This window comes from Ornithodoros turicata, chromosome 10 (assembly GCF_037126465.1).
Source record: "Ornithodoros turicata isolate Travis chromosome 10, ASM3712646v1, whole genome shotgun sequence".
In the NCBI taxonomy this organism is placed as follows: Eukaryota; Metazoa; Arthropoda; class Arachnida; order Ixodida; family Argasidae; genus Ornithodoros; species Ornithodoros turicata.
The window spans coordinates 22,809,692-22,830,453 of NC_088210.1; the positions used below are offsets into that span (position 1 = coordinate 22,809,692).

At 44.8% G+C, this 20,762-nt stretch overlaps 1 protein-coding gene and 1 long non-coding RNA gene across 4 annotated transcripts in view; one reads left to right on the forward strand and one right to left on the reverse strand.

The window, feature by feature from the left end:
- LOC135371073 (zinc finger protein castor homolog 1-like) overlaps positions 1 to 20,762 on the forward strand; it is a 278,514-nt gene that overhangs the window by 192,034 nt on the left and 65,718 nt on the right. The window contains exon 1 of one of the 3 annotated variants that reach the window (XM_064605056.1): positions 4,991 to 5,163. The exons of the other annotated variants lie outside the window; for them this stretch is intronic. The gene's annotated coding sequence lies outside the window, so the exon portion shown is untranslated. Of the gene's footprint in view, positions 1 to 4,990; positions 5,164 to 20,762 lie in introns of those variants that run through there. 3 annotated transcript variants of the gene reach the window in all.
- LOC135371075 (uncharacterized) overlaps positions 1 to 20,762 on the reverse strand; it is a 198,797-nt gene that overhangs the window by 125,173 nt on the left and 52,862 nt on the right. Inside the window, exon 2 of the long non-coding RNA XR_010415501.1 lies at positions 16,806 to 16,896. This is a non-coding gene — a long non-coding RNA (uncharacterized LOC135371075). The remainder of the gene's footprint in view (positions 1 to 16,805; positions 16,897 to 20,762) is intronic.

A 20,762-nucleotide genomic window follows, 5' to 3' on the forward strand; every position in this document is an offset into this window, starting at 1 on the left:
TCATCTTATTCAATTACCCAAGCACTGGCGCAAAATATCACTCTGTTGACTTTGGGAACGGAAATCCGGAATACGGATGAACCGCCTCTCATGCTCCGACCCTTTACCGACACATTCAGACGCTATGTGACGTCATTTATTCTGATGACCCAGGCTATTCGCCTTAAACCACCTCTAGTAAACAGAAAACAGAATACCTGTGTTGAGAAGTAAACAACAACAAAGAGAAAAAAGAAAAATAATGGCGAGCGTAATAAACTTCGATCTCAAGAGAGAGAGAGAGAGAGCTCTAAGGGTGTGACACGTAAAACAGGCAATTCGCTTATATATAATAATATTCGCAAATATTATTGGCATATAATATAAAAACGACGCAGGAAAAACAAAAACAAAAAAACGTCGTCCTAATTTACGACGCTCGCATCAAGGTCCGGAGAAATAACATTCATAATAAACAAAGCCCGCAACTTTCCACAGATCGACGCCAGCTGTGTTCGTATAATTTTCCGCGAAATAATTTCCCCCCGCCCTCCATGGAGTTTCTCGAGCTGCAGGAATCCTTTTGAAAAGCGCATTTTTTTTTCTTTCTTCCTTTCTTTCTCGCTCATGACGAAACCGAAATTGCCAAAGCAGCGACATCTGCAATTACTTTTATTTTTACATCTTCTGTCATTTAAAGACTTGACGTGAAGGTAACAGGCTAAGCTATAGTGAGACAGATTCGAGTGGGAGAAAAATAAAAACAATAAAAACGCCGAGGGTGTGTATGCAGTTGGCCGAAAGCTTTTGAAGTTTAAAACAGGTTTTCTAGAATTACGCGAGCTCGCTCCTTTTGCTTCTTCTTCTTCTTCTCGTCTTATTTTGTTATGTGCGCGAGTTTCCTAGTTTCTTGGCGTCGTCTTGTCATAAATGAAAATTAAAAACACACAAAAAAATGCATTAGGGACCCGTTGAGAGTTAGGACGAGCGTAGGTTGCGTGCCCTGTAGTACACACATACAGGAGCTTTCTGTATTAAACAGAATGAAGATGACCTTGGTCTGTCACGAAATATGTTTGATGACCTTCGAGCGAGACAGGCCTTTCGAAAGTCGCTCGCGTCACGCAAAGGCGAAGAGACGTGGTCGGACGCTCAGAGGAAGAAGGAAGGAGAGAGGGAGAGAAAGGGTAAAGTTACGTCACCTGAATTGGTACACTCTCTTCATCGAAAACGATCCTAGCCAACCATCATTTCGAATGATTGGAGTAGCCGGCCCAATGTGGAGTTGGGCCAACATGTCCCTATTTCTTTTATTTATTTATTTTACTTTTTTACCAACCAACCAACCAACCCGTATGACATCGTTCTCTCCTCTGATTTGTTAAAAACGTGAGGAGCTACGCCTTTTTGTGAGCACTAAGCAGTTACACTCAAAAACGAAAACGAAACTTCACCGCACAGTGCGCTGTGCGGTGAGTTGCCACGAATAGTGGGGTTATCGTTTCTGATTCGAAGAGTGAGAGGGGTGTAAGCCTTTTTGTGGCAATTTGAGTGCATGAGAATTTCTACAAAAGGCGTACGCCCCACCCTCTCCTCGCATCAGAAGCGATAACCCTATCATTCCTGGCAATGGTTGGCGCACAGCGTGCTATGCGGTGAAGTTCTGTTTTTAGAGATATCGATATGAAGAGAGAGCGGGGTCTCATTTTTGTGAGAATTAACGTAACTGCATAAATGTCACAAATGGGGCGTACGCCTCCCATTTTCAACACATCACTCTCTTAAGAATGAACTTCACCACAGAGCACGCTCCTAGCCAACCATCATCCAGAGTGACATCGTTCTTTCCTCTGATGTGCGAAAAACTGGTGGGCGTACGCCGTTTTTGTTGCATTATGCAGTTCATAATTGCCACGCGTACGCCCATAATTGCGTACGCCCCTCATTTACACCAAATCAAGGGAAAGAACGTTTTCATTCGGGATAATGGTTGGCTAGGAGCGTGCTGTGCGGTGAAGCTGTGTTTTTAGAGTGCAGGAAAGAGAAAGTTCGATCATTTTGTACGGCTTTTTTCCCCTTCCATACTTCTTTACGTGAACGGAGTCCATCATTTAAACACTGTTATGCGTGCATCAATGTTTTGTATTTATGTCATCTACATTTTCAGCTATACATAAATACCCTTCTGAAAAATCAAACATTCTGGGCACATTATTGGGCGGGCCTATATATGCTATGTGAAGAAAATGTGTTAATCAAGGAGTAATTACAACACAAAGTCCCATACACTCGTAAGCCTTAAAACGGAACTTCATCGCAACGCACAGAGCTAGCAAACCATCATCCCGAATGACATCGTTCTCTCTTCTGATTGGTGGAAAAAAGCAGGTGTACGCCTCTTTGTGACATTTATGCAGTCATGTTAACTGTCACAAAAGGGGCGTACGCCCCGCGCTTTCTACAAATCAAGAATGGTAATAACGCTATCATTCTGCACTCTAAAAAGAGAGCTTCACCACATAGCACACTCCTATATAGCCAACCATCATCCCGAATGATAACGTTCTCTTTCGTGATTTGATGAAAACGGGAGACATTCGCCTTTTTTTGTGGCACTTATGCAGAAATGTTAAGTGTCACAGAAAGGCGTATGCTCCACAAATGAAGAGTGATAGAAGTATCGCTCTGTACACTGGTTGGCCTTCAGCGTGCTATGTGGTGAAGCTTTGTTTGAAGAGTTCGGGTTTCGTCACCACCACCACCACCACCATTTTTGTTTTAAGAGTGCAGTCCTAAAAGAGATCTTCACCGCATAGCACACTCCTAGCCAACAATCATCTCGAGTGACATCGTTCTTTCGTCTGATTTGCTGGAAACGGAAGGTGTGCGCAATTTTTATGACAATTATGAACTGCATAAGTGTCACAAAAATTGCGTACGCCTCCCGTTTTCAACATATCAGGGAAGAGAACGATGCCGTTCGAGATGATGGTTGGCTAGGAGTGAACCATGCGGTGACGTTATTATTTATTATCATATTTAGAGTGTGTCGCCCGAAAGGCTACTAAACTTCCTCGCTCTCTCTCTATCTCTCTCTTTTTTTTTTCTTTCATTTTTTGAGTGTATGGAGTTATGGAACTCCGCCGTGCTTATGTGGATACCCATAAAATATCGCACAGTATTCAAAGTTTTAGCTCCATTTCGCAGTGGTGAGCTATTTCGCGAAGGATCGCAAAATTCTGCCGAGGCTTTTCATATCCAGCGCATTTCCTGGGTCACGATTGTTTGGATTTATACCGTGGCGTTCGACGCAATAATTCATTTCTGTTATTAGCTCTGAAGCGCGGGCACGTTCATGGGTATACGCTTTTTTAGACGCTTTCCAAAGAAAAACGATGCTTATGCCACCCATTTATTTGAACAGAATGGGGATAAATCTTCCCGTTCTTTGTATATGACAGCTTGTTTTGTTTTGTTTTTCTTTCTTTCTCTCTCTATCTCTCTCAAGTGGTGGCTCGCAGGCTGAAAGCAGGCGGACATGTCATGTAAACTGATTACCCTGGGCAATAGTGCACTGCCCACTACTGCTGCTCTTCGCAGGGAAAAGAAATGTGTTCCAGAAGCGGAATTGTCAATATGGTGGCTTTCGCTAGATCTGTCTATAGGTAGGACGAAAAAGAAAAGAGCCCGGTATGAAGTCTCTTTTAAAGAGTCGCGCTATTAATTGCCATGTGCTGCGCCCTCGCGGCGTTTTTTAAAAGTCATTTGTTTTCTCCGACGGACTTTAAGCCTCTTAATCTGTCGCGAACATGCGCGTACCATTGCGTCGTCGTATATGACTACTAAAACGTTTTTCTCCATTTTCTTGTTTTTTCCTTACGTCAACATAGACGTTTTTTGTTTGTTTTTCTTCTTCTTCTTAACCGCAGAATTGCGTGCTTTCACTATTTCGCGGTCATTACTGTTCACATTTCATGTCAGGACTAGTCTTAAAATTATTAATCATTCCACGCGTTAAGCTCTGAAAAGGGGCTTTAAATTCGAAAAACCTGACAGTTCGCGCCGCTCGACTGTTCCATCACCATATATTTAGCTTAATTTACTTGTATCTGTTTAATCCGACACGGTACGTACTTTCCCCAGAGGAACGCAAAGGAGCATATGGACGAACATTAGTCTTATTACCCTTTCTTTGACAGCGTCCCAAGCCGTACCCAACTGGTACCTCAAAAAATTTTCGCTTTTTCATCTGGACGCGATGCAAATACACCAATTATCAGTCAGTCCTCGAGGATTATGTAGAGAATATATTATTTGCATGTTTCCAGGAATCTGTAGTGCAATGTAGAGACTATGCCGCCTGAATTAAAAAGGACGAACCACCCCAGCTTTTGCGCAAATGGCAAATGGCTGATGGGGCAGATTCTGAATCGGGGAATCGCACGCGTAATTCCTTCTGTTCAAATGTTATCCATCGAACGCGTAAAAACAGCAAAACGAAAGACATGCTCCCTGCGCTTAACTATCTGCCAAAATCGAAATTGTACTCTCTTACAAATCGTTACTGGGTGTGTTATCTCTTTTTTTTTCTCTCTTTCTCTCTCTTTCCTTCTCCCCCACGTCTTCTCGCCGATATCAGCCCATATTTCGAAGACTCGTTAAAAAAAACGCAAACTGACAAAAAAAACATGCGAGCAGGCTCTCTTCGAAACATCGAATGACGGCGAAAAAAAAAACGGGCTCTGAGAAGAAATTGGGAAGAATAAAAAAAAAATCCAAAACAGAAAAACGCAGACACATACGCATAAAAGCAGACGACCAAAAAGTGCAGCCAAATGTGGAAAGGAGAAGAGATGGAAGAAAATATTGGAGGAAGGCAGTCAGATTTTGTCTTCTCTCTCCTGCGTTCCTTCCCCGTTCTCTTTCCCTTCTTGCTGCTTCTTGCGAAGATCGCCCTCCGCCTAGCGGCGAAGAAGCGCACTAACCAGCTGTCGGGAGAGGGGCGCCGCGTCTGCGAAGAGCAGCTCCCGCGCCGAAGTGCGAAACGGTTTTCAGACGGCAGGATGGGACTTTGGTGTACGGTGTGTCGCCGCCGTCAGTCCTCCGTTTCGTCACCGCTCTGGACGTCGCCCTCGTGTTTGTTTGTGTTGTCGACGTCGAGGAATATCGGCCCATCGGTTCAAGGTAAGAGGTGGTCTTGTGCGCGTGGCGAAGAACCAAGTGCGAGAGCGCGCGTCCAGCGGTTTGATCGTCGCCGACTTGGGATTATCGTATACGGTGGTACCCGCCCATATGTGCGTGCTGCTCGCCCATCGGTGTTTTGCGTCGGCTGTGCACATGGTGATGAGCTGCGACTGGATGCTGCTGTGCCTTCAACGCGGTTCTTGTCAAATTCCAGAGTGAATATCGTCGATGTTGTTTGATGCTCATTCGTGGTGAGGGGCAGTGCCTAGTCCTGAAGCTGGTGGTGCTCATCTCTCTTTGACGACTTACTTTATTCGTTAAGCGTGCGCCATACATACGGGGTCGGACTTTTTTTTTTTTTTTCTTCACATTCAACGGTTACTTATCACTTTACTTCGCAGAACATCTATCGTCGAGTATCAAGCATCAGAAAGGCAACCTGTTGTTGCTATCCTATTCAAATCGAGTTCAAATTTTTGTGAAGCATTGGTGTATCCGGAATCGTACTAGGCAGTCGATCTACCCAGACTGTTTTGGTTCTTCCTTGCGCGTTTCTTGCCGTCAGTAAGGTATCCGTTCCAAATTCAACAGCCTCGATGAACTAAGGACTCTGTATTAAAACACAGCGGAAGAAACCGGAACACAAGTGATATTCAGTGTACATGTGATTAGGTGCATGTACGGCCTTGTTTGAGACATCCATCGATGAATTTCATAACGGAGTACACTCATTGTGTTTGTGTCCTCGGTATACAAGAGACGCGCGTAATCCCTAATTGCATAATACGCTTTCAAAGCTATGAGGACACACCCTGGTGGATGCAAGATTTTTGTGCGCAGCTTGTTTAGAGTCTGTTATGTTAAGTCGTAGTTATTCTTTTTGTCTTGTGCATTAGGCTTCCCGGCTTTTAGAGTATTTTTGCTTAGAGTCTCTCGCGAAGTTTCCCACTGGAACATTTCGTTCTCTTTTAATTTATCAATTTAACATGTTGTAGTTAGCGTCGCATCGACGGTGACAGTGTGTTATGTGACCATCTACGTGTTGAATGAACTGGAACATCCGCATTATCCGCGGCGTGGTTTGCTGTCTGCACACTTCAAGCTATGGACTTAAATGAGTTGATCGTTCTCGCTGAATTTCCATCAGTTCTCAGTGTAATTGATCGTGTCGGTCTTCTGACGCATTTCACTTTGGTTACCGTATTCCACTGTCGATCGTCTGCTGCATACTGCAGGAACTGTTGCACAGAATTAACGTTTTCATTAACTGTAGCGCAATTAACTGCCATCTAACGTTAGTGGTCAGTCTCACGCGGCCATTCATCACCTGATCCCATCACCTGCATTTCGGTTCCTGTTATTCGAATTCGTTCTCTACAGAGTTCGCTATTTTTATTTATTTATTTATTTATCACAATCGCGGAGTAATATTCCATTCCCTTGTGCATTCCTCTCAAGTGTCCATAAGTACAGTCACGTTGTAAGAAAGCAGACACAAAAGAAAAGTAGGCGGAGAACGATAAATACTCAACGAGAAACGCAGGTACTAAACGCTCACACGCGTATATATTTACCGTTGCTCGAATTCGATAAATACAGCTTGTATCGATCAAGAGCCGGGCGCAGTCGCCGCATGGTCGTTCGCGGGAGTTTGATCCGTTCGGCGCAAATACGTTTCTCTACGGTGGATTGAGAACACTTCGTCGTGTTACAAGCGTACATTTCTCTGCTTGATCGTTTTGCCCTGCAAGGAATTAACATTATGTTGCGAATGGAAGGATGGAGTACGTGACACGCACGTTATATTACGCACCCTACCCGAACCACATCTTGCTGCAGTTTACAGCAGAAATAAATACATTTCGTACTAAACGAAGCAAAACGCAGCGATCGGGATATTTCGAACAGAGACTGCTCTGACAAAATGGCTTAGATGCAGGCTTGCTGGTTGATGAACTCCATCATAATGTAAAAGCATGAATCTGGGCACACATACGGACGACATGTGTTCGTGTCGTCCCTCTGTGTACCCAGACTCAGGATTTTTCATTATGGACAGACTGCTCTAATTCAACAGACCCAGTTCGAAATATCGGTGTCTTCCGACCTGAGTGTTTTATATACCTCCACCGGATTTCTGGATTCTCCCCTTTTCGACACTTCGTATAATAGAGGTAATATCGTTTGGCGTGTTATGGATTCTACCGAACATTATCGAAGATTATACAGAAACGTTATCCTGAAACGCAGCTTTGCGTTGATGGTGATGTGATAAAGAAAACAAAATGGGGATGTCAGCCTTCCCTTTTCTCTTGTGAAACGCAGTGAAGTGTATTGTATATAGAGTACGCATGCAAGAAACCTATTACTGGGCGTTAGTGTGCGGCTGTCAAGGGTGAACACGGACCATCATCCGTTCCATTTGCTTCACATATTCAGAAAAACGTCGGAACGCCAGACCAGTCGGCATTCGCGTCATGCGCTTGTTCCTGAGTGATCATTTACCTGCGGCCTGATATTCGCGTTCATGCAGTTCACTTTGATTTGCGCAGGTCTGGAGACTTAACCCGAATGGATATCCGACCGCCACCCAATCGCTCTTTCCTTCCAGGAAATGTGTCTCAGTGATCGAAGTGAGTCGTGTTAGCTTCAGTTGCGTTGTTTAAAAGTCTAGACTGCATAATACGTTGGAATGCAGCTCTCTCTGTCATGGTCCCAACAGAGAGGCAGCGCATTCCCGCGAACACTTGGCGTAAGGGTGTATGCTGAAAGATGAATGTGCGTGTGTGCCTCGCCGGTTGGCATTTTATATCGCGTACTTTCTTTGTATCGCAGTATTTCTGCGGGTTGTATCGTTCCCCATCCACATACTGTTTTGAGACGTGTTGGTTCGGTTTGGCCGAAAAATAAAAGTGAATAGAGATGTCCTCTGTAGTATGTGATATACACGTTCCTAAAATGTAAATTCGTCACATACACAACGAAGGGAAACCATTCAACAGAATGGTAGCGTTTTCACTTCTCATTTGCGGAAAGCTCGAGGCGTACGCCTCTTTATGACACTTAATATAATTTCATAAGTGTCACAAAAAGGCATACGCTTTCTGCTTTCAACAGATCATGGGAGTACACGATGTCGTTCGGGGCGATGATTGGCTAGCAGCGTGCTAGCTATGCGTTGGACTTCTGTTTGTCGAGTGTGGTGTTGTACACTCTTAAATCAGAACTTCACCGTACAGGACGCTCCTAGCCAATCATCATCCCGAATGACACCGTTCTGTTCCCTGATTTGTTGAAAACGGGAGGCGTACGCCTTTTTTGTCACAATTATGTACTGCATAAGTGTCACAAAAAGGCGTACGCCTCTCGTTTTCAACAAATCAGAGCAGATAACGCACGGCTAGGGGCGTGCTATGTGGTGAAGTTCTGCTTTAAGATTGTAGTCCTATCATATGTCCGGGGGCTTCCTTCACATCATCTCGTGTTCATCTTCGTCCTCATAGCTGAAAAATTTCCGGCCCCGAGGAAAACGCTTTCGTCGTCTGGCTCTCGAAAACTGTCCGAGAACTGTCCTTTTTCGACCGCATGCCGCAACACTCTTAAAAATGAACTTCACCGCACGCTCCTAGCCAACCATCATCTTTACTGATATCGCTATTTGCCCTGATTTGTTGAAAACGGGGGGCGTACACCTTTTTTTGTGACACTTACGCTGTTCATAATTGTCACAGAAAAGGCGTACGCCTCCCGTTTTCAACAAATGGGGGCAGATAACGATATCATTAAAGATGATGATTGGCTAGGATCGTGCTATGCGGTGAAGTTCATTTTTAAGAGTGAAATATACATCCTGCTCACATCTTCTGGACATTTTAAACACGAAGAAAGACGCGTCTACACCATCTTGTGGTCTCGAAATGGCGTCGTGGACACGTGTGTGACTATAGCCAGTGTGGCTTGCGCGCGTCTCTCCACAATGCTGACCGCTGTCTGGCGGCGCCAATATTTGCAAACGGAACACGCTTTCTGAAATGCGCCTCGTGTTTGGGTTCCATGCTTCGTTGGAACATGTTGCGCTCCGTTTCAGTTCTCTTTGGGAAATATCGATTACTGTAGAGCTCTAATCTACGAACACTGCACGTATGATGGGAACCTGGGCGTACTGTTGCGCTGAATCAGAAACGTGAATTTTACGTTACACGTTGCATGCAGTTCATGTCGGAAGTTGCAACTCGTTGTGACGAAGAGCTTAACCATTTTTTTTTCGGTGCTGTCAAACGAATGAGATGCCACAATCTCATTCCGTTGAAGAATTTTTGCGACCATCACATCGCCTCTGAGCGCATATACTCACCCTGCAACATCTTATCACCCCTTTCGGAGATATTGAAAATGTAATTGTCGAATTACTCCAATGGGTATTCGACCAATTCACACTTGCGTTAGTTATATCATGTGACCTGCACTCCCAACCCTTGTATGCACACTTAGGGGTACGGTAACATGTTCAAGGTCCCTTGTCTCTCGGTGGTTATCTTTACTTCCGGCTTCTCCTTTGTGCCTCAAGAAGTTTCGTATCTTTGTCACACACGTTTTCAAGTGACGACTAGATCGAATCCCTTATATATGCCTTTATTATAAATGCTGCCGGCTGTGTGAGCTGAGTTGCAAGCATTTTCCCTGCGGACATGTTTTCTGGAGATCCTTGGTAGGGAATGTAGTTCGATTAGGATAACTGACCGACACTTATGTAACGGTCGAAGCGGACTTAACCTCGTGAGAGATGCACAAAATCGCTATGAGTCGCGTCTGGTGTGTTGTACCGGGCCAGCGTAAAATGTGCTCGCATTGCGATCTTCCTCTCGTGCTCTGCGATAAGAAACAGCTGCTGTGCGCTTGTGTTTAGAAGCGATATGGGTTCCGCTGAACGTTTGACAAGCACAGTTAATTAGTGGAGCTTCCAAATGCAACGAGCGTCCTCTTTCTTCAAACACAGGTCAACAGTTCAGTGATTCAAAAGCGCACTGCATTCAAAATTCAGTTCTTTATATTGATGTCGTGTCGTAACCTATGTTACGCATCTTATAGTTGACGAGCTGTTCGGCGTTTCTTCATCCTCTACACTCCTGACGCAGAATTTCACCGCATAACGGCGCTGCTGCAACCATCATCGGGAATTACATCGCTGTCATGGGAGGCGCACGCCTTTTTGTGCCACTTACGCTGTTATGTTAGTTGTCACAAAAAGGCGCATGTCCTGCGCAGTCTACAAATCAGGAGCGATAACGCTATCATTCTCTGCAATATGGTTTGCCTCCAGGTTCTTATGTGGTGAAGTCCTTTATTTTGAGCGCAAGTCGATCTTGTACGCAACGCTGAAGGCAAAACAGAGAAAGGCAGTGCGACCAATGGCTCACGCGTATCATCCATACTGTATGTTGCGCACGGTTATTGCGATATTGAGCTCAGAAGTGTTAAAATCCGGCACACTGTTCAACGGGGGTAAAACAATCTTCAAAAAGCCAGTGATATCGACATCTGTTTCTTCCTCTCACTTCGACGACAAACATTGTTAGTGAGGTTTAATGAATTGTTTACGCTTATAGAGCGGGCAATAAAGATGATCACGCTCCAGAACGAGCGTTTTGTGACAAATTATGTAAGGTACAGCGGACCACAAAGGCTCCTGCATGCGCTAGTGCCGCTGGCGCTGTCCGACCAGAGAATTACATTCTGAGACACTTCTTATAAGTCGCCCGCGATACCGTTTTGAGCGAAGACAATTCACCAAAAGTCACAGAAACTTTTTTTTTTACGGTTGCACGAAATTCCTTCTTGGATACATGGATGTGACGTGCCTCGACCACGGACGACCTCTCCGCGTCCGTCGGTGTCGTCTCTCTCGTCGGAGGGCAGTATCCTGCATGACGCATGCTCAGTATGAAATTTAGAAAAACGAAAACGTGGCGACGTCGGTGGAGACCAGCTGATTGTTCCATTTGGCGGAGCGACAATTTTCCCAGAGACCGCTTAAGTGGAAATATCCTGCTGCATGGAACCAGCCGCTGGGAACTGGGCTAAAGGCGATTTGAGTCGCTCCACTATGCAGCGCAACCGTCGTACATCGGGCCCGGGTTCTGCTTCTCCAGACTGTCATTTTACTTCATTTATTTGTTTATTTATTTGTAATACTTCTTGCGATTGACTCGCCGTGGAAGAAGGGACATACAAATGCAAGAATAAGAACACGAATATAACCATAACAGAGTACAACAACAACAATAAAAAATCTGTACTTCATAAATATATATTTAGTATATTCATAGTCCATAGTCCACTCATATTCATAGTCCTTTTGTCCTGACGAAGACAGTGCCACTGCCGAAACGTCGACCCCTTGCCCATTTTACTTTTAACGTCTCCCTATGTAATAAACTAGTGTTTGTATCTTCCCTAAAACCTGCTTCCGCGTCTTTTTTTGAACTTTAGTATATTATATATATATAAAGGAAACACGATCATGAGTCACGATATAGCTCAGTAATACATGAGACAAAAGAAGGGAGGGTGTCGCAATCAGTGGCCGTCTGGCGCAACTTATTCGGTTATTATTTGTTCGTTACATTTTTAAAGAAATATCACGCGGCCAATGCAAAGAGAAAATCGCAAATTTCTCTCCAGGATCGACATCGACCCTGATAGAGTCATATACAAGGAAAACTATCTGCGTGTAGGAATTTATGTTCTATAGACTGTCGTGCAGGCGTTGTACATCGTAGAGAGGGGAAATGTTCTAGTAGTGCGTGCCTGCACCCTAAAAAAAGAACTTCGCCCCATAGCACGCTGCTATAGCCAACCGTCATCCCGAATACCACCGTACCCTGCCTTCATTTGCTGAAGATTGGAGGGGTACGCTTCTTTGTGACACTTGTGCGGCCACCCTAATTGTCAAAAAACGGCGTACGTCACGGGGCTTCCACAAAATCAGTAGTGATAAATGCATCGTTCTGTGCAATGGCCGGCCCTCAGCGTGCTATGTGGTGAAGTTCTGTCAGAAGTCCTCTCTATTAAAAGGACAGCGTCCATTTCCCTCCATTATTTAGTTTCTATACAAACGGATTACAACTCAGTATTTTATGTTATTTTATTATTATTTTCATTAGCACAAAATGATTCATCACAAGCAGTTGATACCTTATGAAAAAAGAAAAAAAGAAAGATTCCTGAATGCAACATTTCCTTGTCTCGAGTCTGGCGCGGCACAGAGAATTGTTTCTCGAAAGTACATAAACTTTGACATGATATAGGTGAACAGGGCAAACCGAAAGAAAGCGTCCTTTTTCCGTTCATTTAAAATTCAAATATGTACCTTCCTTATCTTCCACTTTATACAGGAGCCTTCCTGCGGACAGCGACGTTCGCCGCAAAAGAGAGAGAGAGAGTGACAGAGAGGGATGCGAAAAAAAGAAAGAAAGAAAGAAAACGTTTGCGATACAAATATGGGAGAAGAGACAAAGAGCCAAGGACATGTCGCTGTTGTTTTTTGAGCGTTTCTCTTCTGTTTCGCTGTACATATACGTATTTTCACGTTTCTCCTCATCGTTGATGCCAAGTTGTCACAGATGGGAGTCTCCTTGAAGACGAATTTCACAGCGGCGTTTTCAAAGAGCATTTTTTGTTGCTTCTCCCCGGTGACATTTCCTACTTCGCCCGTGACAGCGACACACAGACGAAAAGATGAAAGAGAGAGAGAGGGAGAGGATCTCCGATAGCAAACGGGGCAATTTCAAGCCGTCCGCCTCCTCCGGCGCTCGACATATGTTGCAACAGAACCGACTTTGCAGTATAAGGCAGAAAAGATGTAATCATGATTCATGAGGTCTGCGTAGAATGTTGGTGTGGTTGTGGCTCTATTTGTAAGACACCGTTATGGGCCACTCTCGCTCCACTTTTCCTTCTGACTGATGATTAAATAAGAATTTCCGAGTTTTGTTTCCGAATTTCCGAGAATTTCCGAGTTTCCGAGTATATGGTTGTGAGCAAATAGTACGAATACGATAAGACAGAGCTTCAGTAACGCATACGCCGAACACGGCTTTGCGTAAAGCTTAGGTTTCGCGTACAGAACATATCGCACGGGCGCGATTATAATGAGTTTTAGTGCGTCATACGCTATCTCCTTTGCGTACGTAAGGGTTAGCGTTGGTGATTCTGCGCACGCGCAAAACATAGGAGAGCTTCGGGCAGTGCGCAGAACCACAACGCTATCCCTTACATATACGCAAAGGCGAAACTAATGTGTTTTAGTCGTACCACACTCTTAGAAATGAACATCACCGCATAGCATGCTCCTAGCCAACCAACATCTCGAATGATACCGTTATTTGCTCTGATTTGTTGAAAACGGGAGGCGTACGCCTTTTTTGTGACACTTATGCTGTTCATAATTGTCACAAAAGAGGCGTACGCCTCCCGTTTTCACCAAATCAGAGCAGATAACCATATCATTCGAGATGATGGTTGGCTAGGAGCATGCTATGCAGTGATGTTCATTTTTAAGAGTACATACACAATGAAATACCGTGCTCACATTGCGCACACGCTATACACAAAGCCACTTTCGGCGCATGCGTACATTCTTAAAAAATGAACTTCACCACATAGCACGTTCCTATAGCCAGCCATCATTCCGAGTGACATCATTCTTTCCAGTGATCTGCTGAAAATGGGGGGAGTACGCCATTTTTGCATTACGCATTATGCAGTTCATAATTGCTACAAAAAATGGCGTACGCCCCCCGTTTTCATCAAATCAAGGGAGAGAACGTTGTCATTCGGGATGATGGGTGGCTAGGAGCGTGCTATGCGGTGAAGCTCCGTTTTTAGATTGTAGTGTGCACTCCCTATTCCCTTGCGGACGCAAAGTAATTGCTCACGCTGCGACTTTACTCCCTATGAAAGACTTCTAGTAGATCGTACGCTATAGGCTTGCTCACGCCGTAAGATATCGTTGCCGCCACTGCGCACGCGCAGGGGGTATCGTAAGCTCGGTCGTATGACTTGCGAGCGTACGCTGTTTTTCACGAACAGTGTGCGTGCCTTACGATGTTTTGCGGCAGCCTTATCGTAGAGTCCGCAAAGTCGTGGCATATACTCTCTTAAAAATGAACTTCACCGCATAGCACGCTCCTAGCCAACCATCATCTCGAATGATATCGCTATCTGCCCTGATTTGTTGAAAACGGGAGGCGGAGCCTATTTTGTGACATTATGCACAGCACAAAATAGGCTCCGACTTCCGTTTTCAACAAATCAGGGGCGAGAACGTTGTCATTTCGGATGATGGTTGGCTAGGAGCGTGCTATGTAGTGAAGTTCATTTTTAAGAGTGTCCGAACTGCTAAAGCCCTCTAATCCTCAGCGAAGCTTGGAAGGACTCTCCCGATTAGCTCTGCCCTATACCGCTGGCTCACTCTCAGCACAGAACTTAACCGCATGGCACGTTGTGCGCCAACTATACTGACACGAATGATAGGGTTATCGCTACCGATTTGAAGATAGAGAGGGGCGTAGGCCTTTTTGTAGTAATTCTCATATGTCCAAATTGCTGCAAAAAGGCGTACGCCCCCCCCCCCCTCGTTCTTCGAATCAGAAGCGGTAACCCTATCATTCGTGGCAATGGCTCGCGGACAACGTGCTATGCGGTGAAGTTCTGTTCTGAGAGTGATTTGCGACACGCGCTGAAACAGCACAGCACACACGGTGCAGGCTGGCGGCATGTGACATATAAATGAATTGTGTAATTCTTACAGACTCATAAAGCGGCCGCGTTGATTCCTGCTTAGTAGCGGTTAACACCTGGGACAGAGCAGTGGCAGAGCCTCATTATATACCACCTATCAATGTGCGCTTCCAAGTATGGAGACGTCATATACGCTCTAAAAACAAAACTTCACCACATAGCATGGTGAAGGCCAACCATTGCACAGAATGATACCTTTATATCAGTTCCGATTTGTGGAAAGCGCAGGGCGTATACGCCTGTTTTTGAACTGCATAAGTGTTCCAAAAAGGCGTATGCCTCCAGTTTTTAACCAATTAGCGGGCAGAACAATGTCACTCGCGATGATGATTGGTGAAGAGCATGCTATGTGGTGAAGTTCCGACAACGGCAAGCCCTCTCGCCATCCACCACCACCACCGTTTTTAGAGTGCACCTGAAAGAGGTAACCGTAATTTCACCTCGCGTATAAAACTCTCTGTTTCACAGCAGAAAAACGAAAACGATGAAACAAAAAAAAAAATTGCGTGCCAATCATACCTGAGATAGAACGAAAAATAACAAAAATAAAAACACCGTGACCAAGGAATAAAATCGTGAAACGAACAGATTGTTACGTGCAGTTTCAAACAACATGAAGAAGAAGAAAAAAAAAAACACAGACTCATGAACTGCGCCTCAGCCTAACTCACATGCATAGATGTTTTGTTCGAGCATCATGATGGATGGGCAGCGTGGGTTGAATTGGCTCGGAAAGAGCTTTTTTTCGGCGCGCACAGAAAGAAAAGTAACAGGAATAATAATAGCAAATAAAATAGGAGGGTAGTTATTTCGCTTTAATTCAACCGCTCTCCATTTGTACCTTCCCCTTGTATATACGTTTTGCCAGCCAAAAAGAAGCTCGGGGGCAAGTGATTATGCAGTTCTCGGCGGCGTGAAAAGCTAGACTCCTCTGCCTTATAGATGCCCGCCCGCGTCTACATTCTCAGACTGAATCGCGCTCGGCTTTGTCCGGCCTTTTAATGTTTATGCAGTTTGCGTGGAGAGATGCGGACTACAAATTTTTATGTGGCCCCTTCGCGATTGCGTGATCGCTTTTGCCGCGAGATTTTTTTTTTTTTTTTTTACGTTATGATACTTAAAATTTAGATCGCTCGGTAAACGCGGGAACAGTTACCGCGCGCGCGTAACAGACCGCGAGTAAACTGTTCTTCACGCTGGTTCATATATAGAGACGAACAAACATTGAAGGTACTTACATCAAAATCCCCGTAAGACAGGAGAACGAAAACATAAATGTTCCGTCATGCCCAGTACTCTAAGGGGGGAGTAAATTTAGGAGCAATTACAGCTTCTTAAGTCCAGTATTACATTACTCCCCATTCTATAGACCTACACTACCGCGAAATAGCACTACAAGTATAGCTCCTAAACTTTGGATACACTTTCATGCATTTATTCCCCAAAGGGACTAATGGGTGTGGCAACTAGGCTTCAAGATGTAATGAGACTTTCGGCCGTAATGAGACATCGGCTGTAATCAGAATTCGGCCCTCAGAGGCACTTAGGGAAGCATACAACATAGCGATTGCTAATAAGGCGAATGCTCCTTTTTCTTTTTTGCCGTGATGAGACATCTTCGGCCGAAATGAGACTACTTTTAACCGTAATAAGACACCTTCGGCCGTAATGAGATTTTGGCCATAATGAGATGTTACTGGACTAAAGTTACTTTGTTGTTTCTGCTTAGAGTGTGTAACATGGTATCGCGGATATTTCTGCTTTGTATCGTCCATCGTTCAGTTAAAGGTATCTCTAAATTGTACTCTACAATAATCATTTGTAATGCTGCTGAGTCTCACCAGGCATTTGCTGGGGCTGTAAGTGAGGTGACACTCGTCCAAGTCAGCTTTGGTGTCTGCTAGCTGCGTCATGTTCTCTTGGAGACAGCACCTGCGCACGTGGAAGACTCGTATATGCAACATAAGGCGATATATACAAGGTGTAATTACAGGGATATTATTTATGAGAGACTCAGACGTGAATACTGATTATACCTTCCCGCTTCTCCACCGCCGTTAATTTTCGTCGGCATAAAAACAAAAATAGCACAAGCGGAAGATAGAAAAAACTAAGAAGGATCGAAATTCTCTGAATTTCGGACGATTTTTTGTGATGTCCTTGCACGTTCAACTTTTCGTTTTTCTTTATATTTTTTTCGTCGCGCAATAACTCATGTTGGTCACACATCACTGAACTCTCGTCGTAGCGCTCAGTTCGGTTGAACCCCTCTTTTTTTTTTTTTTTTTCTTCTTCTTTTTTTTTTTTTTTTTTTTGCTCTTCCAAGACTGAGAAAGTTCTCTGCAGGCGGAATTGTAAGTTGATTTCTTTCAAGGCCGCGACGAACAGTAACATTTACGAGGCATTCCGCGTTTATGACTTTACTGGGGAGCACTGGGACGCTTTGTCTTTGTTTGTGTGTGTGTTTTGTCGCATCCCGATTTCCACGCAGTGACATTCGACGTGGCTTATCTCAGATCAAGGGAGGTGATCGAATCAGCGCTGACTGTTGAGGCGCTGACTAGATAGAGAAGGCCTGCTCAATGCCTCCTCGCACTCCTTCGTCACGTGGTCGTGTAAATCGCAGCCAATCAGATTCAGCCAATCGACGCAGACGATTTCAAAACGCAGGCTTTCTGTGGCTACCATGGGCTACCCACGTGGCTTATTCTGTCTCGTCTCCATAGCTATGGTCAATGAAACCATGGTCACGATTGGTGGACTGAGTGATTACGTCACCTCGTTTAAGCGATCAGGCCTTATTTTAGGTGGCGTTCGTTGAGGTCAGTTTATTTACCTCTGCACTCTAAAAACAGAACTTCACCACATACCACGGTGAAGGCCAACCATTGCACAGAATGATACCTTTATCACTCCCGATTTGTGGAAAGCGTGGGGAGTACGCCTTTTTTGGAACTGCATAAGTGTTCCAAAAAGCGGTACGGCTCCCGTTCTTATCCAATCAGGGGGCAGAACGATGTCATTCGGGATGGTGATTGGCTAAGAGCGTGCTATGTGGTGAAGTTCTGTTTTTAGAAACCGTGTTCTCTTTCTGCAAGAGGCGTGTCTTGCCCATCGACCCCTCCAGCAGTTTGCACTCGCCGACGAACTCACGCACCCTCTACGCATCTCCACCCTTCATCCTCCAGCAGTCCTTTTTTTGTGTGTGTGTGCTATAGTCCTGACGACGCCCACTTCAGCGACGGCGAGCAGATTCTGCCATTACCCCCCCCCCCCCCCCCCCCCGGTCTCTGTTTTTAGAGCGTGGTGGAATTAACTTTTAGGATTCGTATACAACGGAGCTCGAACTGTGAAAGCCTGTACTGTGAACGCGGACAAATGTCCGACACCATGCCACTTTCATTTCTTGCGCACGCTCGACATGAACATTCGGCGGGAATGAACAAAAAGAGTGACGCATATACACTCTGTCGAGAAGCGAGCCATGTCTTTTCTACAGAAAGGGTCACAAAAACACGTTTTAGCATTCCTGCCTTTGTGACTCAACTGCCGTCTCTGACGAAAAACGAATGCAAAGGCACACAGACGTGCGTCAGAATTTAAATCGCACTTTATATGCTGTTGCAGGGCGAGCGCAAAAAAAAAAAAAAAAAAAAAGGAGCATAAAATAAAAATGACGAACAAAACGGCGTTGTTTGTCATTCTTCGAAGAGACAGAAAGAGAGAGAGAGAAAAGAGCGTATGAATTCCGATCGGGGCGCCCTCGGCGAAATGCGCGTCGTCTCGGTTTGTTATTTTTCCGTCGATGCGGCGGTTTCGGAGAAATCCAGAAACGACCAGAAATCCCGGAGAAACGCGTCATATTACGATGGCGGCAAGCGATACTTTTTTTCCTTGAAAGTTGAATTACGGGTAGTTTTTTTTTACTCTTTTTTTTTTCCTTTCTTTTTCTTTTTTTGCCAGCATCCGTATACCATTTCCAATTTTTGTTTCTTTTCACGGAGTATGTCTATGTCCATGGCGTGGCGGAGAGCAAAAAACAGAAAACGTGAAAGAAGGAAAATGACACTTATTCCTGGAATGAAAGTTCGGCATGAGAATAAAACGCCTCGGACTTTCTTTTTTATTATTATTATTATTACTCTTTTTATCTTTTTTCTTTATATTCCCTCCACGCTTGCATAATTGCTTCTCGTGAACGATCGCGCTTCTGGCTATGAATGCCGCGTGGTGGCATGACATTTTTATGACGCCGTCGTTCTTCTGTGGCTGCCCTTTCTTGTTCTTTCTCGTTTTCCTTCTCGCTTTTTTTTATTTATTTCGTTTTCTTCTTCGGTCTTCGTTTTGCGCAACGAAATAAATCTGTCGATTAGACTCGTTTTATTGCGCGTTCGGTCGCATTGGCGTTCATAGAACACTTGCTATAGTATACGTCAAAAGCTTTAAGTAACTTCCTTTGTCCTTTTGTGTTCCTGTTTGTTCTTGTGTGTGTTTTCCGGACTTCCCGCGCTCGCATTGTACGATGCCGACAAACGCTAACCGGTATACGGTGTGACGGCGTTGAAACCAGAGGGCTGCGAAGAGTCTGTCAGATAGCCGTCAGAAGACCATGCGGTGCAACACCGTCATCAAAACATCGCCGCATACCCCAAAGCACTTTGTATTGTACTCGGAGTCGCTCCTTTTCACGCGCTTCAATTCAAGCATCCGCATACAGTGAGCTGTTGCAAGTTTACAAGCTCAAGAGTTTTGCAGCAGCAGACACCAAAAAGGCGGTGCCTTTAGAGTTTTGACATCGAACACGGTGATTTGTTTATTTCTACAAAAAAAGCTGCAGTTGATCAATGACAGGGCAACCCATCTCTAGCATCTGGGTGATGGTGGTGAAAGAAAAGGAATCCGATTCTGTTCTGTATACGGTGCTTGTGATCTGCGAATGGAGCAGTCATTCTTGTGACAGGCCCTTATTTTCTCGCCCATTTTGCAAGGGTGCTGCCACGGCTAAGGGGGAAAAAATACGGTTCGTTTTCTCCTGTCACTTTTCAGTGAATATACTTTTTTTCTTTTTCGCCGAAATCACGATGATTATACTTTTTACTCGTTCACAATTCCAAAGCGGTCATTTGACTGCATTTTACTGCCCGAGAACCTACGCGCAACACTATGGTGGAGATGTAAAGTAGTCGCAGAACGAGAAGCAGCAGGCGCAAGCAAGCTGCTGTATTAGCTAGTTTAGGCTGGGTGTTGGCAACATTTCCCGGAGACTGGGGAGGCATGCACCAGGATAGACACAAGCGTGGGTACCTTTAGGTACCTGAACAACGCCATTATTCTGTACTTTGCACTTACCATTCGCTGTGAGTGCCCCTACGGAGTGATCTCTTTGCATATATGGCGTGCTGCCAAGCGTGGAAAGGGGGGGAGATTATGCGCCTTGGGTCTACTTCACAGTGAGCTGTGCATCCGACTCGGCGCACAGTGCATTTATCGCAAAGCGTTTGTGGAAAACCTACCCCAACAAAACCGAATATCCTCTGGATGTACGAATAACGTCCTAACGAATACGTACGTCCTACAGATGTCCCTCAGATATCCATCGGACGTACGCATCCGTTAGGACGTCATTCGTACATCCAGAGGATATTCGGTGTTGTTGGGGTAGGGAGACACTTGAAACCACAGTCGATGTCGGCATTCGAAACCGCGTCACCTCCCAAACTTGTATATATATATACGTCATTGTAAATTGTGCTTCAGGTGTGATGACGCCCTTGCCCATCACTGTCCCTCAATTGCCC